This window comes from Ranitomeya variabilis, chromosome 4, assembly GCF_051348905.1.
Source record: "Ranitomeya variabilis isolate aRanVar5 chromosome 4, aRanVar5.hap1, whole genome shotgun sequence".
Lineage (NCBI taxonomy): Eukaryota > Metazoa > Chordata > Amphibia > Anura > Dendrobatidae > Ranitomeya > Ranitomeya variabilis.
The window spans coordinates 529,318,743-529,343,457 of record NC_135235.1 but is presented as its reverse complement, the minus strand read 5'-3'; the positions used below and the strand labels follow the sequence as shown (position 1 = coordinate 529,343,457).

Here is a 24,715-nt window from a genome sequence, read left to right as displayed (position 1 = left end):
TATCTTCCGGAATTATCTTGATAAATTCATGATTGTATATTTGGATGACATCTTAATTTTTTCCAATGATTGGGAGTCTTATGTGAAACAGGTCAGGATGGTATTTCAGATCCTTCGTGATAATGCTTTGTTTGTGAAGGGGTCTAAGTGTCTCTTTGGAGTGCAGAAGGTTTCTTTTTTGGGCTTCATTTCTTCTCCCTCATCTATAGAGATGGATCCGGTTAAGGTTCAGGCCATTCATTATTGGATTCAGCCCACATCTGTGAAGAGCCTTCAGAAATTTTTGGGCTTTGCTAATTTTTATCGCCGTTTCATTGCTAACTTCTCCAGTGTGGTTAAACCCCTGACCGATTTGACGAAGAAAGGCGCTGATGTAACGAATTGGTCCTCTGTGGCTGTCTCTGCCTTTCAGGAGCTTAAACGCCGATTTACTTTTGCCCCGGTGTTGCGTCAGCCAGATGTTTCTCTTCCGTTTCAGGTTGAGGTTGATGCTTCTGAGATTGGGGCAGGCGCCGTTTTGTCTCAGAGGAATTCTGATGGTTCCTTGATGAAACCGTGTGCCTTCTTTTCCCGTAAGTTTTCGCCTGCTGAACGCAATTATGATGTCGGCAATCGGGAGTTGTTGGCTATGAAGTGGGCGTTTGAGGAATGGCGACATTGGCTTGAGGGAGCCAAGCACCGTATTGTGGTCTTGACCGATCATAAAAATCTGATTTACCTCGAATTTGCCAAACGGCTGAATCCTAGACAGGCTCGATGGTCCCTGTTTTTCTCCCGTTTTGATTTCGTGGTCTCGTATCTTCCGGGTTCTAAGAATGTTAAGGCTGATGCCCTCTCTAGGAGTTTTTTGCCTGATTCTCCTGAGGTATTGGAGCCGGTCGGCATTCTGAAGGAAGGGGTGGTCCTTTCTGCCATTTCCCCTGATTTGCGACGGGTTCTGCAGGAATTTCAGGCTGACAAACCTGACCGCTGTCCAGTGGGGAAACTGTTTGTTCCTGATAGATGGACTAGTAGAGTGATTTCTGAGGTTCATTGTTCTGTGTTGGCTGGCCATCCTGGTATTTTTGGTACCAGAGATTTGGTTGGTAGGTCCTTTTGGTGGCCTTCTTTATCACGTCATGTGCGTTCTTTTGTGCAGTCCTGTGGGACTTGTGCGCGGGCCAAGCCTTGTTGTTCCCGTGCTAGTGGGTTGCTTTTGCTTTTGCCGGTCCCTGAGAGGCCCTCGACGCATATTTCTATGGATTTTATTTCAGATCTTCCGGTTTCCCAGAGGATGTCGGTTATCTGGGTGGTTTGTGACCGGTTTTCTAAGATGGTTCATTTGGTGCCTTTGCCTAAATTGCCTTCCTCTTCTGATTTGGTTCCGTTGTTTTTTCAGCATGTGGTTCGTTTGCATGGTATTCCAGAGAATATTGTGTCCGACAGAGGTTCCCAGTTTGTTTCTAGGTTTTGGCGGTCCTTTTGTGCTAGGCTGGGCATTGATTTGTCTTTTTCTTCCGCATTTCATCCTCAGACAAATGGCCAGACCGAGCGAACTAATCAGACTTTGGAAACTTATTTGAGATGCTTTGTGTCTGCTGATCAGGATGATTGGGTGGCTTTCTTGCCATTGGCCGAGTTTGCCCTTAATAATCGGGCTAGTTCGGCTACCTTGGTTTTGCCCTTCTTTTGTAATTTTGGTTTTCATCCTCGTTTTTCTTCGGGGCAAGTTGAACCTTCTGATTGTCCTGGTGTGGATTCTGTGGTTGACAGGTTGCAGCAGATTTGGGCTCATGTGGTGGACAATTTGGTGTTGTCTCAGGAGGAGGCTCAGTGTTTTGCTAACCGTCGTCGGTGTGTTGGTTCCCGGCTTCAGGTTGGGGATTTGGTCTGGTTGTCTTCCCGTCATGTTCCTATGAAGGTTTCTTCCCCTAAGTTTAAGCCTCGGTTTATTGGTCCTTATAGGATTTCTGAGATTATCAATCCTGTGTCCTTTCGTTTGGCCCTTCCGGCCTCTTTTGCCATCCATAATGTTTTCCATAGATCTTTATTACGGAAATATGTGGTGCCCGTTGTTCCCTCGGTTGATCCTCCTGCTCCTGTGTTGGTTGATGGGGAGTTGGAGTATGTGGTTGAGAAGATTTTGGATTCTCGCTTTTCGAGGCGGAGGCTTCAGTACCTTGTCAAATGGAAGGGTTATGGCCAGGAGGATAATTCTTGGGTTTTTGCCTCTGATGTCCATGCTGCTGATTTGGTCTGTGCCTTTCATCTGGCTCGTCCTGATCGGCCTGGGGGCTCTGGTGAGGGTTCGGTGACCCCTCTTCAAGGGGGGTACTGTTGTGAATTCTGCTCTTGGGCTCCCTCCGGTGGTTGTTGGTGGTAGTGCAGTTGTCTTGGGGTTGTAATCCTGGGTCAATATTTGTGGGGGGCTGCCTATCCTCTGGGGTTCTGCTCTGAGGCAAGATAGAATTCCGATTTCCATCTATAGGGGTATTTAGTCCTCCGGCTGTGTCGAGGTGTCTAGGACGTGTTAGGTACATCCCACGGCTACTTCTAGTTGCGGTGTTAGTTTAGGGTTTGCGGTCAGTACAGGTACCACCTACTCCTGGGAAAGTCTCTCATGCAGCTCCAAGGTCACCGGATCATAACAGGAACGTCACGGATCGTGCCGTCGTAGCGACCAAAGTGCCACTGTGAGACGGTACCCTTAGGTTCGGTTGCAGTTAGTCTACCATTTCCTGTATAGGTGCATTATTGTTTTGACTCCACCTGTACTGACCCAGCTTGTTTACTTGTTTTGTCTGATCTCTTTGCTGAATGTTGTGCTTTCTCCCAGCAACCTTTGCCAACAAGCTATGCTTGTTCAGTCTTTTCCTAATTGTATATGTGGCGCCCCAGGGTCCTGGTCGTCGCAGTAGTGTTGCTTTCCTCCCGGGGAAAGTGATGCTACGTTTGGAGGCAAGGAAGGATAACTGCATCTAGGTATCACAAACATGCAACACATTCATAATCCAGGCCACCAGGGGGAGCTTCTGATCCTATTTACTAGGTGACTCCCCATATATATAACTGGTAGTCTGTAGGGAAAGTCAGTCAGTTCCCGTCAGAGAGACAGAGGGGAAGGAAGCAGAAAGATGTGCTAGAGAAAGAGATTGCCAGAAGAGAGCTTGCCGAGGAACATCAGCTAGGCGGAGCTGGTACGATAGGAGAATAGCTGAGCAGATGTGGGGGTCTGCAGCTCCTGGCAGAAAGAAGAAACTGAGAAGGAAAGAACATCAGCAGAGTTAGTTCCAGACATCAGTCTGAGGTGGACAGAGGGTCCACGGAGCTGTGCATGCCCTCAGAGCTGCAGCTGCCAGAAAGAGACATTTTGAAGGCAGAATTGTATTGCAGCGAGCGTGAAGGAAGGCAAAGCAAAGGAGAGGATACCAGAAGGGGACCAGCCCCGAACAGGCTGCCTCCTTCTGAGGTGCAGAATACCGGTAGCCGGAACACTGAGGTAGTAAGGAACTCTATGCCTTACTTCAGAGACCGGCAGGACAGCTAATTGCATGTTACCTGTCCGCACCTACACCCAGGAGGGACAGTGACACCCCACAGAGTCGGGTTATCTAAGAAACCCTATAAACAGGCTCAAGTCACCAGTCATATGGGTTTTGTCCTATCCTATACGGGGGACAGAGAGAGAGACACTACATCTGTGAGGACCTTATTTGAAGCTTATGCAGTAACGGACTACACCACTACAGCGCAAAGGAAGGCTATTGATTTCCACCTGGACAAAGAGGACTCTGGACTTGCCTCTGAACCGGCCGGACTCTGCCTGCCCTGTGGTCTGGTGCCCTGGACTGTGGATGCTGATGTCTTCAGTAAAGACAACCTTGTGTCCTCGTTCTTCACTGCGCCATTCACCATTCACCATCTACATACTGGGAAGCCCTGGGAATATACTTCACCTGTGGGAAGGTATACCATCTACTGCCATAACATCACCCCAGCGGACCCCTTAAAGCAGCGTCGGTCACCCTGACCGAATACCACAGGAGGCATTACGAACATAAACTCTATCCCTTAAAAGACCTTTCCCTTTTCTATGGACGTCCCAGGGCCACGGACCGGGTCAGCCACCGTGACATCCCCCTGTGAACCGCAGGACCCGGTACCGAGTACCGGCGCTCCAAACTGTCATGAATTTGAACATTTAACATGCAGAGGCCCTTAGACTCTGAGCTTGGATACCCACTCTTGGGAATGTTGTCAAAAGCCTTGAGTGTTTTCCACTTGTGAATACTTTTCTCCCTGTCAAATGATGGATTTCAAATTTTTTGGAAATGGTCTTATAACCCATCTCACATTGATGAGCAGTAGCGATTGCTTCATCTGGGGTTGTATGTACGTAATTGTAAGGGTACTGTCACACTGTGCAATTTTGATCGCTACGACGGCACGATTCGTGACGTTGCAGCGTCGTACGATTATCACTCCAGCGTCGTAGACTGCGGTCACACTTTGCAATCACGGCGCTGGAGCGATGCCGAAGTCCCCGGGTAACCAGGGTAAACATCGGGTTACTAAGCGCAGGGCCGCGCTTAGTAACCCGATGTTTACCGTGGTTACCAGCGTAAAAGTAAAAACAAACAAACCGTACATACTCACCATCTGATGTCCGTCAGGTCCCTTGCCGTCTGCTTCCCGCTCTGACTGAGTGCCGCCGTACAGTGAGAGCACAGCACAGCAGTGACGTCACCGCTGTGATCTGCTCTCACTTTCCGGCCGGCAGTCAGAGCGGGAAGCGGACGGCAAGGGACCTGACGGACATCAGATGGTGAGTATGTACGGTTTGTTTTTTTTTACTTTTACGCTGGTAACCACGGTAAACATCGGGTTACTAAGCGCGGCCCTGCGCTTAGTAACCCGATGTTTACCCTGGTTACCAGCGAACGCATCGCTGGATCGCTGTCACACACAACGATCCAGCGATGACAGCGGGAGATCCAGCGACGAAAGAAAGTTCCAAACGATCTGCTCCGACGTACGATTCTCAGCAGGGTCCCTGATCGCAGTAGCGTGTCAGACACTGCGAGATCGTAACGATATCGCTAGAACGTCACGAATCGTGCCGTCGTAGCGATCAAAATTGCACTGTGTGACAGTACCCTAAGACCTTTTAGAGAGAACACATTTTTTTAAAATACATCCTGATATGTAACACCGTATAATTCATTGTATGCATATGGCTCCTTCAGAGCACTTTACAGCTACTCCAATACATAGTTTCTATATACAAACAGCTAGTTTCAGTCACAAGCCAACACACACAGACCTGAGTTGTACAAACACTTGACAGGGCGGTTCAAACAATGAAAGAGTCTTAATTCCATTAGATCAATAGATCAACAAATACAGAGGATCCTTGTTCATGCAAAGCAGAGCTTGCAATCTAAACTGCCATAGTGGACCATAATCAGCACTGTATGCCCATAATTTATCTTTCATTGCTCAGTCACAAGCTGACCTTGCAGAAAATCAGACATGAGAGACATTTCAAATTGAGGGTTAGTGCAGCCCCCGATGCTGATAAGAATTTCCATGGCCTTCATGGAATCACCTTCACCACCCAACATCCAGCTAAATGACACCAGTAACCCTTTCCAGCATCCATTTACTATATAAATTCAGTTAATTGTCCAGTATGAAAAGAACTAAAATCATCACGTTTTCCTGTTGGGATAATTTAAAAGTGGCTCTGAAATGCGCCTCAAGGAGCATTTGTACTGAATAATTATCGACACTGAGTGCTAATTTCACAATAATCTATCAGTGTAATCAGACTGCCAATCTCCCAATGAATGTGCAAAACAATTGTTCAACTTGTTCCTCAGATGAAGTGATCTTTCATGCAGCGTAAAAGATCATCGTTCTTGGCAGTGCAATGTCCTGTGTAAAGAGGACTCACGCTGTCAAGGACAGTGGCAGCCTAGGAATACTTAGCTTGGCCAAGCATTTTTGTGTTTTTTGAAAGAGCTGCCCCCAGACTCCCCTGACGATGGCTTATCTCCACCCCAATCTAAAATTCAGTAGGCTTGATCTTTACGATGTTTGGAAAGAGTCAGGAGGTCTTGCTATACATTAAATCAGTGGTGGGAAGAACCTATGGCTCTCAGAAGCATCTCATGGGCACTCGTGGCATCACCCTAGCACTCCAGCATTCAGGGGCTCAACTATTGCGGTGTCAGAGTTGCGACCGCAATAGATGAGCCCCTAGATGCTGGAGTGTAATTGGGCCCATGCAGAAGGGGAGCTAGACGTCGCCAATTTGACGTGGATGTGCGTCTAATGACGCACATTCAGGTGAAATATATTGCGGCACAGAGAACAGCTCTGGGGCCCGCAGAAGATGTTGGCTTGCCAGCAAGATGTGGCGCATGGCATGCAGAAGTCAGCTGTTAGCTCCTGCATCGGCTACACAAGAGGACGCTGTGTAGCGTAGGAGCGAAGGAAGGTGAGTAAATTGTTTATTTTTAAAACGTACTGGAGAAGAACAAAAGGGCCCTAGGATGGAGGAACATTATACCAAGATGAGGGACATTATACCTGGATGGTGGACATTATACCATGATGGAGATATACCAGTATGGGGGACATTGTACTAGTATGGAGACATTATACTAGGATGAGGCATTATACCAGAATGGGGGAAGTTATGCCAGAATTGGGGACATGATACCAGCATGGGGGGAAATTATACCAGAATTGGGGACATTATACCAGAATCGGGAACATTATAACAGGATGGTGGACATTATACTAGGATAGGGGGCATTAAATCAGGCTGTGGACATTAAAACAGAATGGGGATGCTGTACCAGAATAGGGACACAAAACCAGGATGGGAGACATTATACCAGGAAGTGGGACGTTATACCAGAATATGGCAGGTTAAATTGCCATGTTGGCCCTTTGTGATAATCAGTGGGTTTTGGGTTGCATTTGGTCTCTTGTCAGGGAAACTTTATAACAAATGTGGATGGTCTGATGCCTTTGTTAGAGCCATTAGAGAATCCACACTGATACAACCAGATGTGTGCTGAGCGAGTACATGCATAGAGGAGAATGCACTCACACTGTGTGCACACGGTCAGGGTCAGGCACTGTCAGTAGGCAAGTGCAAACACTCTGGCTGACTACAGGCAGCGATCATTCTGAGCAAGCGAGTGCTGTCTTTCACAAGCAGGGGAACTCCCCAAGATCCTAATTGAAGGTGCCCTTGGGCATGCCAAGTGTGCACCAAAGTCCCATAATTTGCATTTGAATTTAAAGTAAATTTTCTCAAGCACTGTCCCACTAAAATGTGCAGTGCTATAATGTTTTTTTTAAGGGGGAAAAGTCCTGTATATCACTGTACAGCTATTTTAATATGTATTTTGGGGGGTGAGAGATACCCTTTAAAATGAAGAGAGATGCATGCATGTATGATGCCCTGTTTTCATAGATTCACAAGTAACACTGCCAGACACTCAGGGCACAGGAATCAGAGTAAGGGCTCATACTCACATGCGAGAAACTCGGATGAGTCTCGCACGTCAATACCTGGCACTCAGGAGCGGAGCGTGCGGCTGCCTGTATTCCTATGTGGCCGCACGCTCTGATCTGAGTGCCGGCAGCAAGTGCCGGGTATTAACATGTGAGACTCGTCCGAGTTTCTCGCAAGTGAGTATGAGCCCTCAGAGTTAATTTGGGTGGAGTCAGGTAGAAATATCCTGAGTCCAGCTTTACAAAATATATATTATTTATTTTTTTTAAAATGGATCAGTCATGTTACCATTTTAGTAGAGTAACTTTGTTATTACTGTGTGGAAAAAATGGACTAGTCAGAACTTTGGCTTACCGACTCCGCAGCCCACATACCCCAATATAATTAGCTGAACTGCTCCTAAGGGCGGCTGCAGACGAGAGTATGAAAAATTGTCTGAGTTTCATCGAGAGAACTTGGATGATTTGTTTTCTAATTTACATCGGATTTTCATCCATGTACCATTCATGTGTCCATTTTTTACATCCAAGTGATGTCCGTGTGCAATCCGTTTTCATACATCTACACTAAAAAATGTACATAATCAAACACTGTTTCCTAAGTTTATCAAATAAATATATCTGTAAAAATCTGATGGCGTTCGGATGTTCCGTGTGGGATCTAATTTTTTTAATGCAAAAATAGAGTTAATTAAAAACCAGATTGCACAAGTCTGATTCGCTTGTCTGCATGAGCTCTAAAAGTCAGAGCATTTTTATGCCAAAAGGACTCCAGGATATCTGATGGCTATGGGAACCACTGATGATCGCCCAATCATGATTTTGTGGTTTGTCCTGAGGAAGTTAGCTTTGAAACGCGTTGACAAACACCCTTATTTCATCCTATCTTGTCTCCTGGTTCCATGTACCGACAATCCCTGGATTTCATCCACTGGTCTCCTTGGAAGCGCAGAAAACCCCAATCCTACTGGTTTTTTTTTCTTCATCCTGGATCTACTTGTGGGTCTCCTGCAGCCATACTGAACATACCTCCCAACTTTTGAAGATGGGAAAGAGGGACAAAGTTTGCGGCGCGCTTTGCGCGCCGCGGCAAATTTTAGGCCACGCCTCTGACCACACCCATTCATAATTAGTCACACCCATATCCACATCCCAACCACACCCATTTAGCACTGCCGATCACACTGTTTCATATACAATAATTATAAACAAAAAAATATGGCCACACAGTGCCCCATACTGTATAATGGCCACACATGATGCTCCATACTGTACGATGACCACACATGACGCTCCATAATATATAATGACCACACATGACGCTCCATACTGTATAATGAACACACATGATGCTCCATACTGTATGACCGCACATGATGCTCCATAGTGTATAATGACCGCACATGATGCTCCATACTGTATGACCGCACATGATGCTCCATACTGTATAATGAACACACATGATGCTCCATACTGTATAATGACCGCACATGATGCTCCATACTGTATAATGACCCCACATGATGCTCCATACTGTATAATGGCCGCACATGATGCTCCATACTGTATAATGACCGCACATGATGCTCCATACTGTATGACCGCAAATGATGCTCCATACTGTATAATGACCGCACATGATGCTCCAGACTGTATAATGACCGCACATGATGCTCCATACTGTATAATGACCCCACATGATGCTCCATACTGTATAATGACCGCACATGATGCTCCATACTGTATGACCGCAAATGATGCTCCATACTGTATAATGACCGCACATGATGCTCCAGACTGTATAATGACCGCACATGATGCTCCAGACTGTATAATGACCGCACATGATGCTCCAGACTGTATAATGACCGCACATGATGCTCCAGACTGTATAATGACCGCACATGATGCTCCAGACTGTATAATGACCGCACATGATGCTCCAGACTGTATAATGACCGCACATGATGCTCCAGACTGTATAATGACCGCACATGATGCTCCATACTGTATAATGGCCGCACATGATGCTCCATACTGTATAATGGCCACACATGATGCTCCATACTGTATAATGGCCGCACATGATGCTCCATACTGTATAATGGCCACACATGATGCTCCATACTGTATAATGACCGCACATGATGCTCCATACTGTATAATGACCGCACATGATGCTCCATACTGTATAATGGCCACACATGATGCTCCATACTGTATAATGACCGCACATGATGCTCCATACTGTATAATGACCGCACATGATGCTCCATATTGTATAATGACCACACATGATGCTCCATACTGTATAATGACATACAGGCACGCAGCTCACACACAGGCACGCAGCTCACACGCACGCAGCTCACAAACACATGCAGCTTTGACACAAATGCATCACACACGCAGCCATCACACACACACGCAGCCATCACACACACACACACGCAGCCATCACACACACACACACGCAGCCATCACACACACATGCAGCCATCACACACACACGCAGACATCACACACACACACACACGCAGCCATCACACACACACACACACACACACACGCAGCCATCACACACACGCAGCCATCACACACACGCAGCCATCACACACACGCAGCCATCACACACACACACACAGCCATCACACACACACACACAGCCATCACACACACACAGCCATCACACACACGCAGCCATCACACACACGCAGCCATCACACACACGCAGCCATCACACACACGCAGCCATCACACACACACACACACACACGCAGCCAACACACACACACACGCAGCCATCACACACACACACGCAGCCATCACACACACGCAGCCATCACACACACACACGCAGCCATCACACACACACGCAGCCATCACACACACACGCAGCCATCACACACACACACGCAGCCATCACACACACGCAGCCATCACACACACACACGCAGCCATCACACACACACACGCAGCCATCACACACACGCAGCCATCACACACACACACGCAGCCATCACACACATCACACACACACACAATCTCCTCTGTGATGCAGGGGCGGCTGATGTCCATGTGCAGCTCTCTGCTGAAGTCTTCAGTCTCCTGCTCACAGCTCTGCACTATCCCGGCACCTCCCCCGTCTCTCCTTCTCTGCCGGGATAGCAGCTAAGAGCAGAAGCCGGAGCTCCGTGCACACACAGCCAGAGGTAGTGAATCGCTGACCTTTCTTCTTGATTGCTGCAGGCTCTCTCCTTCAGCGTGGCAGCGCCGCACAGGGGGCGGGAGGGGGGGGGGTGTTGCGCGGGCGGTCAGGAGGCAGCTTTTATAAAAAAAAAAAAAAAAACAGGCTGGCTCTCTCTACGTCCCGGAAGTGGGCGGGGCTTCACCGGCGGCCGCAAATTCGGGATTTTAAATGCCCGAAGCGGGACAGCGGGACCCCGGTGCCAAAGCGGGACTGTCACGCTGAAATCGGGACGGTTGGGAGGTATGATACTGAAGCGTTTTGTGATGTGACTTCACAACCCAGCCAGGTGAGCAATTCTCTATATCCCAGCATCTTTGTTACTATGATAAGACCCTATTGCGCTATTGTTCTTCCCGTTTATCTCCATTGTCATCTGAAGATTTGACATACAATGCCTTTAAATGTATACTGCAGATTTTCACAGTAGATCTGAGGTAAAATCTACAATGAACCCACAGAATTTCTGCAAAAGGCACATTTTACCACTTTTGGGCCTAAGTGACCATACACCTTACATAGCTGTCGGCATTGACCATGATACTCGTTCCCTGAGGACCAATGGGCTTTATATTCAGAAAAACTGCAAATAGACTATGTGTCCTTGTTGTTGGACAGTGCATGGTTAATATATGTGCCGCCTGCAGGGCGTCTGCAGCCTGGAATCTGCTAATGAGATTAGGGGATCTGAAAGGAAAACCAAACAGAGATTTACTTGTCTTTCCACAACTGCTTCCACCACCTAGTATAATCTCCTCTCCTCTGAAACGTCTCTCCTCCCAAAGTTTACTGGCCAAACATTATGACACCATACAGTAAGTAGTAGTTTACTTAAACGTGCATTTACCTTGGCCAAATATCAGAAACAAGTGTTCCTAGGAACTCTCATTTCTACATAATAATTGGCCATTGTAAAGCTGTGTTCGAATGCAGCAGTTACGCTGTGGTGGAAAACTACATCAGTTTTGTCCTGCTGTGGTATTTCCACTTTTTTCCCATGCACAATCACTTAGGCTATGTTCACACGATGCGGTTTTTGCTGCGGATCCGCAGCGGAATTGCAGCTGCGGATCCGCAGCAGTTTTCCATGCAGGGTACAGTACAATGTTACCCTATGGAAAACAAAAACCGCTGTGCCGACAATCCTTTTTTTCTCAGGGAAATCAGCGCGGATTTGCCTGCAGAAAAAAGAAGTACCATGTCAATTCTTTCTGCGGATTCCGCTGCGGGTTTCCAACAGCACCAATAGGAAACTGCAGTTGGAAACCCGCAGTGGAATCCGCAGTAGAAAAACGACACAAAACCGCAGAGAGAAGCACCGCCGTTTTTCACTGCGGATTTTCCCGAAAAAGGACCTGAAAAATCCGCAGTGAAAAAAGGATCGTGTGAACGTAGCCTTAATCTGAAAGGGAAACAACTTTTTCACCTGTAGACCCTCAGAGCCATTACGATAGGCATCATGGTCTTGGTGATTGTATAGGGAAACAGTGGAAAGACTGCAGCACAGCATGACTGTTGCTGGTCGGTAGCAATATGACTGCTGCATGTGAACGGAGCCTAAACAAATGAGTGTTTTCCTGGGCAATGATTTTTAAGCAGTCTTTAAAGTCATGGGTCTATGCAGCACATGTCTTCTATAAACAGAACATGTGCTGCCGAGAACAATGACAGTCTATGCACACACAACAATCTGTTAGAAATCATTCTGTGCTGGTGGGAAATGTGGTCAGGCTGCTTAAACAGGCTATTAAGTGACCACCAATCGGCAAACATGTAACAAGCCACCACAGGGTAGCGCTGTCATACTGGGTTGCCAAGGACCCACCAGTACCCAACTCCAGGGCCCCACTTTTCAGCTACATGAAATGTGACCTTATCCTCAGTCACAAATTTCTATAACAATGAACTGGGTAGATGGTTACATGAATAAGATGCCGCCTTTATCTGTATATAGTGAATCATGTATATAGTGCCAAGTACTGCTCATATAAGAGGGTGTTTCTCTCCTCATGGGGATTATTGCACATATAATAATAATAATAATTTTTTATTAATATAGCGCCAACATATTCCGCAGCACTTTACAATTAAGCGGGGACATGTACAGATAATAAATTCAATACAAGGTAGGACAGTTAAACAGTGACATTAGGAGTGAGGTCCCTGCTCGCAAGCTTACAATCTACAAGGAAATGGGGGGACACAATAGGTGTAAAGTGCTTGTTATTTCAGGTCTGGCAATTATAATACATAGGGATTTTCATACAAAGCTGCATGATCCGGTCATCAGCCCGTGTGTTTAAGTGCAATAGTCAAGTATCAAGTGCAGTTATCATGTGCATGGAGGGTGTGGAGACAGATGAATAGTAGGGTGCAGATTCAGAATAATATTTGGAAGGAGGGAACAGGGCAGAGTTGGTTTACTGAGTAGTTGATGTGGTAGGCTTGTTTGAAGAGATGGGTTTTCAAAGCGCGCTTGAATAGGTCGGGGCTAGGTATCAGTCTGATCGTCTGGGGAAGTGCATTCGAGAGAGCTGGCGCAGCACGAGAGAAGTCTTGGAGACGGAGGTGCGAGGTTCGGATTACGGGGGATGTTAGCCTTAGGTCATTTGTAGAACGGAGGGCACGTGTAGGGCGATAGACAGAGATGAGAGAGGAGATATACGGCGGTGCAGAACTGTGGAGAGCTTTGTGGGTGAGAGAGATGAGTTTATACTGGACCCTGTAGTGAATGGGTAGCCAGTGCAATGACTGGCACAAGATGGAGGCATCGGTGAAGCGGCTGGACAGAAATATGACCCTGGCTGCTGCATTCAAGATGGATTGGAGAGGGGAAAGTTTGGTAAGAGAGTTGCAGTAGTCCAGACGGGAATGAATAAGAGCGACAGTAAGAGTCTTAGCAGTTTCAAAGGTGAGAAAAGGTCAGATTCTGGAGATGTTTTTAAGATGCAGGTGACAAGAGCGAGTGAGTGATCGGATATAGGGAGTAAAGGAAAGTTCGGTGTCGAATATGACCCCAAGACAGCGAGCATGCTGCTTGGGAGTTATGGTTGAACCCTCCAGGGTAATTTCGATGTTAGGTAGAGTGAGGTTAGTAGAGGGGCGAAACACAAGAAGTTCAGTTTTGGAGAGATTTAGTTTCAGATAGAGGGAGGACATGATGTTAGAGACAGCAGACAGACAATCCTTGGTATTTTGAATTAGGGTAGGGGTGATGTCAGGGGAAGAAGTGTATAATTGGGTGTCGTCAGCATAGAGATAATACTGGAACCCAAATCTGCTGATTGTTTGTCTAATAGGGGCAGTGTATAGAGAGAAGAGGAGGGGGCCTAGGACTGAGCCCTGCGGAACCCTGATAGTAAGGGGACGAGGAGAGGAAGAGGAGCCGGAAAAAGATACAGTGAAGGAGCGGTCAGAGAGGTAGGAGGAGAACCAGGAGCATATGGAGCGGAGCATAGTGAGAAGGAGCTGGTGATCCACAGTGTCAAATGTGGCAGACAGGGCCGCCATCAGGGCACTACAGCCGTGACTGGCGTATGGGGCCCGGTGGGCAGAGGGGGCCCTCTCATCTGCTCACCGGGCCCCTACCGGCAGCCGCAGGCTGAACCGGGCCCTTAGCGGCGGCCGGCGCTGCAGCTGTTTAACGCTATTGACGTGCGGGCCCGCGCCCGCACATCAATAGTTAACAGCCGCCAGCCAATCTGAGGCTGGCAGCTGACGTCAGCTGCAGCGTGCATGTCGCCGGCGTCTGACGTCATTGTCAGGCGCCGGCGAGTGCACGCTTCAGCTGCGTGGAGAGAGCAGGAGCGCGGCAGGTAAGCGGAACATGTTTTTTTTGTTGTTGTTGTTTTTTTTTTTTTTATTTTGAGCGGCGATCCGGGGGGCCCAGGGCAGGACGCTGGACACACTGGGGCAGAACGGCTGGACACACTGGGGCAGAACGGCTGGACACACTGGGGCAGAACGGCTGGACACACTGGGGCAGAACGGCTGGACACACTGGGGCAGAACGGCTGGACACACTGGGGCAGAACGGCTGGACACACTGGGGCAGAACGGCTGGACACACTGGGGCAGAAGACTGGGGCAGAATGCTGGACACACTGGGGCAGAATGCTGGACACACTGGGGCAGAACGGCTGGACACACTGGGGCAGAACGGCTGGACACACTGGGGCAGAACGGCTGGACACACTGGGGCAGAACGGCTGGACACACTGGGGCAGAACGCTGGACACACTGGGGCAGAACGGCTGGACACACTGGGGCAGAACGACTGGACACACTGGGGCAGAACGGCTGGACACACTGGGGCAGAACGGCTGGACACACTGGGGCAGAACGGCTGGACACACTGGGGCAGAACGGCTGGACACACTGGGGCAGAACGGCTGGACACACTGGGGCAGAACGGCTGGACACACTGGGGCAGAACGCTGGACACACTGGGGCAGAACGCTGGACACACTGGGGCAGAACGCTGGACACACTGGGGCAGAACGGCTGGACACACTGGGGCAGAACGGCTGGACACACTGGGGCAGAACGGCTGGACACACTGGGGCAGAACGGCTGGACACACTGGGGCAGAACGGCTGGACACACTGGGGCAGAACGGCTGGACACACTGGGGCAGAACGGCTGGACACACTGGGGCAGAACGGCTGGACACACTGGGGCAGAACGGCTGGACACACTGGGGCAGAACGGCTGGACACACTGGGGCAGAACGGCTGGACACACTGGGGCAGAACGGCTGGACACACTGGGGCAGAACGGCTGGACACACTGGGGCAGAACGGCTGGACACACTGGAGCAGAACGGCTGGACACACGGGGGCATGACTGGAAACACTGCGGCATGACTGGAGACACTGGGGCATGACTGGAGACACTGGGGGCATGATTGGAGACGGGGCAGAATGGTGATACGGGCATTGGAGACACTGGAGGCAGGATTGGAGACGGATGGAGCAGGATGCATACGATGGAGACAGATGGGGCAGGATGGATACTCATTAGGGCAGGATGGGAGAACATATGGCTGACGCCAGGAATGAGACACACGGGGGCTAGGATGGCGAATATTATTACCATAGGGGCTAATTAAGGGATATTATTACTGCAGTGATGTATTTATTTTATTTTTTGAGTACACTGTTTTAAATGGAGGGGCGGTCCTATTACTGTGTAGAGTGATACTATGTCGCCTTCTTCATGTGGTGTAATGTAGAAGTTGGGAAAATTAAGTAATGTGTTCTGCAAGTGGAACTCGAGATAACTGTGTTATTTCCTGCAGAGACGAGTCCTGGCTGGATGAAGTGATGGCGGTCTGTGTGGGATGAAAGATGAAGGACTTCACCAAGAGACGTCACTGGTGAGTCAGTGTGTTACCTATACACTGACACTATGCACTGTATACTATATACAGAGGTCCTGTGTATAGTGTCACCAGTGATCACTGGATTACCTATACACTATATACAGAGCTCCTGTGTATAATGTCACTGGTGATCAGTGTATTACCTGTACACAGACACTGCATACTAAGTACAGATCTCCTGTGTATAATGGCACTTATGGTGATAGTATTGTGGTTTTTTTTATTATTGATCAGTATTGTAGTATTCAGTCACTATGTGGTGGTAATATGTGGTCTGGTCATGATGTTGTGGTATTTGTTCCTTGTATTTGATATTATTCGATCACTGTGGTGGTAATATGTCATCTGGTCATGGTGTGGCGGTATTTGTGCCTTGTAGATAGTATTATAGGTTACTGTGGTGATAATATGGTGTCTGGTCATGGTGCTGTGGTATTTGCTCCTTGTATGTGGTATTATAGGTCATTTTAAAAATTGAAAAATAAATAAAAATATACCTAAATTGTATTGCATATTTTAACAAATATTTAATAGGTTACAGTAGAGTAGGGCCCGGCCAAAAGTGTCTACCTTGTCATTTTGGTGGCTTAAAAAATCTTTTGGCCAAAACAAAAGCTGCCGGCTATATGTGTGATCTGGTGATGGGAACTGTCAATGTGTGATAGGTGAGAAGTGGAGATTTTCCAAGAGAGAGCTGTGGGACTGTGGACAGTTTGAGGGGTGGGACATGGAGGCGGGGCTGGGGTGGAGCCTGGGCGGAGTCTCAAGGGGGCCCCGGAAATTTTGCCAGTATGGGGCCCCGAAATTTCTAGTGGCAGCCCTGGCGGCAGAGAGATCCAGGAGAATCAGCAGTGAGCAATGACCTTTGGATTTAGCTGTTATTAGATTATTAGAGACAGTTTCAGTGGAGTGTAAAGAGCGGAAACCAGATTGTAAGGGGTCGAGAAGAGAGTTATCCGAGAGATTGCGGATTAGACGGGAGTGGACCAAGCGTTCCAGGAGTTTAGAGATGAAGGAAAGGTTAGAGACAGGTCTGTAGTTAGCAGTGCAGTTCTGGTCCAGGGATGGCTTTTTAAGTAAAGGGGTTATGATGGCATGTCTAAATGAGGAGGGAAAGATACCTGAAGAAAAAGAGACAGGTTTAGTTAGGTGAGTGGTGACCACTGGTGAGAGAAACTGCAGGAGATGTGAAGGAATGGGATCACTGTTGCGGGTTGTAGGCCGAGCAGAAGCAAGGAGCTTGGAAACTTCTTCTGAAACAGGCTCAAAGATGTCTAGTGAGCTTGAGGTGCGGCAGGGAAGGGGATCCAGGCACTGAGGAGATTGGGCTGAGATATCCTGATGGATGTGGATGATTTTTTCTAGGAAATAAGTGGCCAGATCCTCACCATTGAGATACAATATATATTTATATATGTCCAGTATATATGTATATGTCGTTTTTTGTTAAAATTATCATATAAGGGGGCGGTGGCACACTCATGCACAGGGGCCCACTGGAGAATTCTCCTGTGGACCAGTCCGAGCCTGCTGGGTAGTGTAAATCCACATTTATGTGTGTAAACATTGTGACACCTTATATATGCAATAACGGACACAACCCATGAACAGGAGTCATACAGTTTCTAGAAGAAAACAATGGTATGCTAGCTGCGTACAACTAAAGAGAACTGGTCATGTAAAAAAATTTGATTAATTTGCAGATAAGGGGCTAGTCTGAAGGTTAATTTAGTTCTTCTGACATCATTCGGCCTCCGCACTGACAGACCCGCTGCCGGGGGGAAATTAACTTTATTCCTCTCTGCAAGCCCAGTATTTTAGTCAAAGGGGTGGTGCCGGCATGGTTTCAGTCACCCCACTGTGCATGGAGAGCGGTGGCTCTAAATGTGCCCCCAGCACTGACTGACAGCGGATTCATCATTAGAGTTCTGCATTATGGGGTGGCTATCAGTCAGTGCCAGGGGCATTGTTAAAGCTGCTCTCTATGCCCACAGTGGTGACTGAAACAGTGCCGGTGTCACTCCTATGACTGAAAGACCGAGCACCCCAGGAGGAATAAAGTGAATTTCCTCCCCGCAGTGGGGTTCTCAGTGCAGAAGCGGCTTTACAATGGTATTAACCTGCAGATTAAACCCACATAAGCAGGTTAATAGCGATATTTTACATGACAGGCTACCTTTAGTATAACAGTATCCCACCCTTTATAACTAAGGTTTTCATCCTTTAACTTTACAATTTGTGTTACCGTATGATTAGGCTGCTCAGAAAACTATGTTGAGCCCTATTTTCACACATCTAGTTCTTCCAGTCTAGCAGTCAGTCTTTAAAAGAAACCTGTCATAAAAATGCAGTCCAATCCGCAGGCACCATGCTATATAGCAGGAGGACCTGAGCGCATTAATATATAGTTTTGTGAGAAAATATTCAATATAACCTGTGTTTTACTCATTCCTCTGCTCTTTCTGGGATTTCGGTCCAGTGGTCCTATCAGCTTGCTTTGTACAAGTTTGCATACAAAGAAAGCTGTCAGTCACTGATAAAACCGGCCATTGGACTGAAAATCCCAGATAGAGCTGAGGTTTACATTGGTAATACACAGATTATACTTTTTTCACAAAACTACCGTATATAGTGCTCTGCACCATTGCCCCATAGCTGTGCCATATAGTGCTCTGCACCGTTGCCCCATAGCTGTGCCATATAGTGCTCTGCACCGTTGCCCCATAGCTGTGCCATATAGTGCTCTGCACCGTTATTGCCCCATAGCTGTGCCATATAGTGCTCTGCACCATTGCCCCATAGCTGTGCCATATAGTGCTCTGCACCGTTGCCCCATAGCTGTGCCATATAGTGCTCTGCAGCATTGCCCCATAGCTGTGCCATATAGTGCTCTGCACCATTGCCCCATAGCTGTGCCATATAGTGCTCTGCAGCATTGCCCCATAGCTGTGCCATATAGTGCTCTGCACCATTGCCCCATAGCTGTGCCATATAATGCTCTGCACCGTTGCCCCATAGCTGTGCCATATAGTGCTCTGCACCATTGCCCCATAGCTGTGCCATATAGTGCTCTGCAGCATTGCCCCATAGCTGTGCCATATAGTGCTCTGCACCATTGCCCCATAGCTGTGCCATATAGTGCTCTGCACCATTGCCCCATAGCTGTGACATATAGTGCTCTGCACCGTTGCCCCATAGCTGTGCCATATAGTGCTCTGCACCATTGCCCCATAGCTCTGCCATATAGTGCTCTGCACCGTTGCCCCATAGCTGTGCCATATAGTGCTCTGCACCGTTGCCCCATAGCTGTGCCATATAGTGCTCTGCACCGTTGCCCCATAGCTGTGCCATATAGTGCTCTGCACCGTTGCCCCATAGCTGTGCCATATAGTGCTCTGCACCGTTGCCCCATAGCTGTGCCATATAGTGCTCTGCACCGTTGCCCCATAGCTGTGCCATATAGTGCTCTGCAGCATTGCCCCATAGCTGTGCCATATAGTGCTCTGCACCGTTGCCCCATAGCTGTGCCATATAGTGCTCTGCACCATTGCCCCATAGCTGTGACATATAGTGCTCTGCACCGTCCATTATTGCCCCATAGCTGTGACATATAGTGCTCTGCACCGTCCATTATTGCTGTTATGACCCCAGTGGACAGGGTCTCAGAGGAACGTGTAAGTCTGCAAGATACAAAAATCCAGCTCATAGGGCTGTGGTAACTGGGTTGACCAAATAGCTACTCCTAACGCCAACACTAGAAGTAGCCGGGGATCATGCCTACGGTGATCGCTAGATGACTCGCGCCAGCCGGAGAATCTAACTACCCCTAGGAGAAGAAAACAAAGACCTCTCTTGCCTCCAGAGAAAGGGACCCCAAAGCAAGATACAAGCCCCCTACAAATAATAACGGTGAGGTAAGAGGAAATGACAAACACAGAAATGAACCAGGTTCAGCAAAGAGAGGCCAGCTTACTAATAGCAGAATATAGTAAGATAACTTATCTGGTCAACAAAAACCCTATAAAAATCCACGCTGGAGATTCAAGAACCCCCGAACCGTCTAACGGTCCGGGGGGAGAACACCAGCCCCCTAGAGCTTCCAGCAAAGGTCAGGATACAGATAGGAACAAGCTGGACAAAAATACCAAACAAAACAAAAGCAAAAAGCAAAGAAGCAGACTTAGCTTGAAAAACAGGAACCAGGATCAGAGGACAAGAGCACAACAGATTAGCTCTGATTTCAACGATGCCAGGCATTGAACTGAAGGTCCAGGGAGCTTATATAGCAACGCCCCTGAACTAACGGCCCAGGTGAGGATATAGGAAAAGACAGACGCTCCAGAGTCAAATCACTAATGACCACTAGAGGGAGCAAAAAGCAAAATCACAACAGTACCCCCCCCTTAGTGAGGGGTCACCGAACCCTCACCACGACCACCAGGGCGATCAGGATGAGCGGCGTGAAAGGCACGAACTAAATCGGCCGCATGAACATCAGAGGCGACCACCCAGGAATTATCTTCCTGACCATAGCCCTTCCACTTGACCAGGTACTGAAGCCTCCGCCTGGAGAGACGAGAATCCAAGATCTTCTCCACCACGTACTCCAGCTCGCCCTCAACCAACACCGGAGCAGGAGGCTCAGCAGAAGGAACCACAGGCACAACGTACCGCCGCAACAAGGACCTATGAAACACGTTGTGGATAGCAAACGACACAGGTAGATCCAGGCGAAAGGATACAGGATTAAGAATTTCCAATATCTTGTAAGGACCAATAAAACGAGGTTTAAATTTGGGAGAGGAAACCTTCATAGGAACAAAGCGGGAAGAAAGCCACACCAAATCCCCAACACGTAGTCGGGGACCCACACCGCGGCGGCGGTTGGCAAAGCGCTGAGCCCTCTCCTGTGACAACTTCAAGTTGTCCACCACAAGATTCCAGATCCGCTGCAACCTATCCACCACAGAATCCACCCCAGGGCAGTCAGAAGGTTCCACATGACCCGAAGAAAAACGAGGGTGGAAACCAGAGTTGCAGAAAAACGGCGAAACCAAGGTGGCGGAACTAGCCCGATTATTAAGGGCAAACTCAGCTAACGGCAAGAAGGTCACCCAATCGTCCTGATCAGCAGAGACAAAACACCTCAAATAAGCCTCCAAAGTCTGATTAGTTCGCTCCGTCTGTCCATTAGTCTGAGGATGGAAAGCAGACGAAAACGACAAGTCAATGCCCATCCTACTACAAAAGGATCGCCAGAATCTGGAAACGAACTGGGATCCTCTGTCTGACACAATATTCTCAGGGATGCCGTGCAAACGAACCACGTTCTGGAAAAACACAGGAACCAGATCGGAAGAGGAAGGCAGTTTAGGCAAAGGAACCAAATGGACCATCTTGGAAAAGCGATCACATATCACCCAGATAACAGACATGCCCTGAGACACCGGAAGATCAGAAATGAAATCCATGGAGATATGTGTCCAAGGTCTCTTAGGGACAGGCAAGGGCAAGAGCAACCCGCTGGCACGAGAACAGCAAGGCTTAGCTCGAGCACAAGTCCCACAGGACTGTACAAATGACCGCACATCCCTAGACAAGGAAGGCCACCAAAAGGATCTGGCCACCAGATCTCTGGTGCCAAAAATTCCTGGGTGACCTGCCAACACCGAGGAATGAACCTCGGAAATGACTCTGCTGGTCCACTTATCAGGCACAAACAGTCTGTCAGGTGGACAAGAATCAGGCCTATCAGCCTGAAATCTCTGCAACACACGTCGCAGATCAGGAGAAATAGCTGACAAGATAATACCATCCTTAAGAATACCAACAGGTTCAGCGACTCCAGGAGCATCAGGCACAAAGCTCCTGGAAAGAGCATCGGCCTTCACATTCTTTGAACCTGGTAAATACGAGACAACAAAGTCAAATCGGGAGAAAAACAATGACCAGCGGGCCTGTCTAGGATTCAGGCGTTTAGCAGACTCGAGATACATCAGATTTTTGTGATCAGTCAAGACCACCACACGATGCTTAGCACCCTCGAGCCAATGACGCCACTCCTCAAATGCCCATTTCATGGCCAACAACTCCCGATTGCCCACATCATAATTTCGCTCCGCAGGCGAAAACTTCCTAGAGAAAAAGGCGCAAGGTCTCATAACAGAGCAACCAGGGCCTCTCTGCGACAAAACGGCCCCTGCTCCAATCTCTGAAGCATCCACCTCAACTTGAAAGGGAAGCGAGACATCAGGCTGGCACAAAACAGGCGCCGAAGTAAACCGACGTTTCAACTCCTGGAAAGCCTCCACGGCAGCAGGAGCCCAATTAACCACATCGGAGCCCTTCTTGGTCATATCCGTCAAAGGTTTCACAATGCTAGAAAAGTTAGCGATAAAACGACGGTAGAAGTTAGCGAAACCCAAGAACTTCTGAAGACTCTTAACTGACGAGGGCTGAGTCCAATCAAGAATAGCTCGGACCTTGACTGGGTCCATCTCCACAGCAGAAGGGGAAAAAATTAACCCCAAAAAGGGAACCTTCTGTACACCAAAAAGACACTTTGAGCCCTTGACAAACAAAGAATTTTCACGCAAAATTTTAAAGACCATCCTGACCTGCTCCACATGCGAGTCCCAATTATCAGAAAAAACCAGAATATCATCCAGATAAACGATCAGAAATTTATCCAGATAGTTCCGGAAAATGTCATGCATAAAGGACTGAAAAACTGAAGGGGCATTAGAGAGCCCAAAAGGCATCACCAAGTACTCAAAATGACCTTCGGGCGTATTGAATGCGGTTTTCCATTCATCCCCTTGCTTAATGCGCACAAGGTTGTACGCACCACGAAGGTCTATCTTGGTAAACCACTTGGCACCTTTAATCCGGGCAAACAAGTCAGACAACAGCGGCAAAGGATACTGAAATTTGACAGTGATCTTATTTAAAAGCCGATAGTCAATACAAGGCCTCAAAGATCCGTCCTTTTTAGCCACAAAAAAGAATCCCGCACCAAGAGGGGAAGAAGACGGACGGATGTGTCCTTTCTCCAGAGACTCCTTGATATATGAACGCATAGCGGTATGTTCAGGTATCGACAGATTAAACAGTCTTCCCTTAGGAAATTTACTGCCTGGAATCAAATCTATTGCACAGTCACATTCCCTATGAGGAGGCAATGCACTGGACCTGGACTCGCTAAAGACATCCTGATAATAATCAGACAAGTACTCCGGAACTTCCGAAGGCGTAGAAGAAGCAATAGACACAGGCAGGGAATCCTCATGAATACCACGACAGCCCCAACTAGACACTGACATAGCCTTCCAGTCAAGGACTGGATTATGGGTCTGTAACCATGGCAGCCCCAAAACAACCAAATCATGCATTTTATGTAGAACGAGAAAATGTATCACCTCGCTGTGTTCAGGAGTCATGCACATGGTAACCTGTGTCCAATACTGCGGCTTATTTTCTGCCAATGGTGTAGCATCAATACCCCAATCAATCAATAAGAGGGATAGGATTTTCTAATGGTTCAAGAATAAAACCACAGCGCTTAGCAAATGAGAGATCCATAAGACTCAGGGCAGCACCCGAATCTACAAACGCCATGACAGGATAAGATGACAGTGAGCAAATCAAAGTTACAGACAGAATAAACTTAGGATGCAAATTACCAACGGTGACAGGACTAACAACCTTAGATATACGTTTAGAGCATGCTGAGATAACATGTGTAGAATCACCACAGTAGTAGCACAAGCCATTCCGGCGTCTATGAATTTTCCTCTCATTTCTAGTCAGGATTCTATCACATTGCATCAAATCAGCTGTCCGTTCAGACAACACCATGAGGGAATTTGCGGTTTTTCTATCACATTGCATCACATCAGGTGTCTGTTCAGACAACAACATGAGGGAATTTGCGGTTTTGCGCTCCCGCAACCGCCGGTCAATTTGAATAGCCAGGGACATGGTATCATTCAGACCTGTGGGAATGGGAAAACCCACCATAACATTCTTAATGGCCTCAGAAAGGCCATTTCTAAAATTAGCGGCCAGTGCACACTCGTTCCAATGTGTCAGCACGGACCATTTCCGAAATTTTTGGCAATACACCTCAGCCTCGTCCTGGCCCTGAGACATAGCCAGCAAGGCTTTCTCTGCCTGAATCTCAAGATTGGGTTCCTCATAAAGTAAACCGAGCGCCAGAAAAAACGCATCAATATCAGCCAATGCCGGATCTCCTGGCGCCAACGAAAAAGCCCAATCCTGAGGGTCACCCCGTAAGAATGAAATAACAATTTTTACTTGTTGAGCAGAGTCTCCAGACGAACAAGGTTTCAGGGACAAAAATAATTTACAATTATTCCTGAAATTCCTAAACTTAAATCGGTCTCCTGAAAACAGTTCAGGAATCGGAATCTTGGGTTCAGACCTAGGATTTCTGGTAACATAATCTTGTATACCCTGCACACGAGCGGCAAGCTGGTCCACACTTGTAATCAAGGTCTGGACATTCATGTCTGCAGCAAGCTTAAGCCACTCTGAGGTAAAGGGGAAAAGAA

General features: G+C 47.8%; 1 protein-coding gene and 1 long non-coding RNA gene across 2 annotated transcripts in view; one reads left to right on the top strand and one right to left on the bottom strand.

Moving 5' to 3' along the window:
• PPP1R1B (protein phosphatase 1 regulatory inhibitor subunit 1B) overlaps positions 1-24,715 on the bottom strand; it is a 91,033-nt gene that overhangs the window by 50,326 nt on the left and 15,992 nt on the right. The window lies entirely within an intron of this gene.
• Positions 11,453-24,715, top strand: part of LOC143765550 (uncharacterized) — a 116,492-nt gene continuing 103,229 nt past the window's right edge. Inside the window, exon 1 of the long non-coding RNA XR_013213414.1 lies at positions 11,453-11,574. This is a non-coding gene — a long non-coding RNA (uncharacterized LOC143765550). The remainder of the gene's footprint in view (positions 11,575-24,715) is intronic.